Below are 2,500 nucleotides of genomic sequence, written 5' to 3'. Positions count from 1 at the left end.
CCGTTTTGGCCAGTTTTTGGCCTGTTTTTGCGTTGCGCGGTGACCGTCTTGAGCGGAGCAAAATGTCAGCCATCTCAGCACCCTGGAACCCCCCGGGTGGCACAGGGCTGGATGGGGCTTTCGTATAGCAGGGAAGGTGCTGCCTCTCGCTTCGCTCGCTGTCCGCCGCTCGCCGCTCGCTTGCCCAGCCAAAAATGGCCAGTTTTGGCCCGTTTTTGGGCCGTTTTGGCCAGTTTTTGGCCTGTTTTTGCGTTGCGCGGTGACCGTCTTGAGCGGAGCAAAATGTCAGCCATCTCAGCACCCTGGAACCCCCCGGGTGGCACAGGGCTGGATGGGGCTTTCGTATAGCAGGGACGGTGCTGCCTCTCGCTTCGCTCGCTGTCCGCCGCTCGCCGCTCCCTCGCGCAGCCAAAAATGGCCAGTTTTGTCCCGTTTTTGGGCCGTTTTGGCCAGTTTTTGGCCTGTTCTTGCGTCGCGCGGTGACCGTCGTGAGCGGAGCAAAATGTCAGCCATCTCAGCACCCTGGAACCCCCCGGGTGGCACAGGGCTGGATGGGGCTTTCGTATAGCAGGGACGGTGCTGCCTCTCGCTTCGCTCGCTGTCCGCCGCTCGCCGCTCGCTCGCGCAGCCAAAAATGGCCAGTTTTGGCCCGTTTTTGGGCCGTTTTGGCCAGTTTTTGGCCTGTTCTTGCGTCGCGCGGTGACCGTCGTGAGCGGAGCAAAATGTCAGCCATCTCAGCACCCTGGAACCCCCCGGGTGGCACAGGGCTGGATGGGGCTTTCGTATAGCAGGGACGGTGCTGCCTCTCGCTTCGCTCGCTGTTCGCCGCTCGCCGCTCGCTCGCGCAGCCAAAAATGGCCAGTTTTGGCCCGTTTTGGCCAGTTTTTGGCCTGTTTTTGCGTTGCGCGGTGACCATCTTGAGCGGAGCAAAATGTCAGCCATCTCAGCACCCTGGAACCCCCCGGGTGGCACAGGGCTGGATGGGGCTTTCGTATAGCAGGGACGGTGATGCCTCTCGCTTCGCTCGCTGTCCGCCGCTCGCTGCTCGCTCGCGCAGCCAAAAATGGCCAGTTTTGGCCCGTTTTTGGGCCGTTTTGGCCTGTTTTTGGGCTGTTCTTGCGTCGCGCGGTGACCGTCGTGAGCGGAGCAAAATGTCAGCCATCTCAGCACCCTGGAACCCCCCGGGTGGCACAGGGCTGGATGGGGCTTTCGTATAGCAGGGACGGTGCTGCCTCTCGCTTCGCTCGCTGTCCGCCGCTCGCCGCTCGCTCGCGCAGCCAAAAATGGCCAGTTTTGTCCCGTTTTTGGGCCGTTTTGGCCTGTTTTTGGGCTGTTCTTGCGTCGCGCGGTGACCGTCGTGAGCGGAGCAAAATGTCAGCCATCTCAGCACCCTGGAACCCCCCGGGTGGCACAGGGCTGGATGGGGCTTTCGTATAGCAGGGACGGTGCTGCCTCTCGCTTCGCTCGCTGTCCGCCGCTCGCCGCTCGCTCGCGCAGCCAAAAATGGCCAGTTTTGGCCCGTTTTTGGGCCGTTTTGGCCAGTTTTTGGCCTGTTCTTGCGTCGCGCGGTGACCGTCGTGAGCGGAGCAAAATGTCAGCCATCTCAGCACCCTGGAACCCCCCGGGTGGCACAGGGCTGGATGGGGCTTTCGTATAGCAGGGACGGTGCTGCCTCTCGCTTCGCTCGCTGTTCGCCGCTCGCCGCTCGCTCGCGCAGCCAAAAATGGCCAGTTTTGGCCCGTTTTGGCCAGTTTTTGGCCTGTTTTTGCGTTGCGCGGTGACCATCTTGAGCGGAGCAAAATGTCAGCCATCTCAGCACCCTGGAACCCCCCGGGTGGCACAGGGCTGGATGGGGCTTTCGTATAGCAGGGACGGTGATGCCTCTCGCTTCGCTCGCTGTCCGCCGCTCGCTGCTCGCTCGCGCAGCCAAAAATGGCCAGTTTTGGCCCGTTTTTGGGCCGTTTTGGCCTGTTTTTGGCCTGTTCTTGCGTCGCGCGGTGACCGTCGTGAGCGGAGCAAAATGTCAGCCATCTCAGCACCCTGGAACCCCCCGGGTGGCACAGGGCTGGATGGGGCTTTCGTATAGCAGGGACGGTGCTGCCTCTCGCTTAGCTCGCTGTCCGCCGCTCGCCGCTCGCTCGCGCAGCCAAAAATGGCCAGTTTTGTCCCGTTTTTGGGCCGTTTTGGCCTGTTTTTGGGCTGTTCTTGCGTCGCGCGGTGACCGTCGTGAGCGGAGCAAAATGTCAGCCATCTCAGCACCCTGGAACCCCCCGGGTGGCACAGGGCTGGATGGGGCTTTCGTATAGCAGGGATGGTGCTGCCTCTCGCTTCGCTCGTTGTCCGCCGCTCGCCGCTCGCTCGCGCAGACCAAAAATGGCCAGTTTTGGCCCGTTTTTGGGCCGTTTTGGCCAGTTTTTGGCCTGTTCTTGCGTCGCGCGGTGACCGTCGTGAGCGGAGCAAAATGTCAGCCATCTCAGCACCCTGGAACCCCCCGGGTGGC

Source organism: Musa acuminata, unplaced genomic scaffold (assembly GCF_036884655.1).
Source record: "Musa acuminata AAA Group cultivar baxijiao unplaced genomic scaffold, Cavendish_Baxijiao_AAA HiC_scaffold_564, whole genome shotgun sequence".
Lineage (NCBI taxonomy): Eukaryota > Viridiplantae > Streptophyta > Magnoliopsida > Zingiberales > Musaceae > Musa > Musa acuminata.
The sequence above is the reverse complement of the archived record's forward strand: the minus strand, read 5'-3'. Positions refer to the sequence as shown.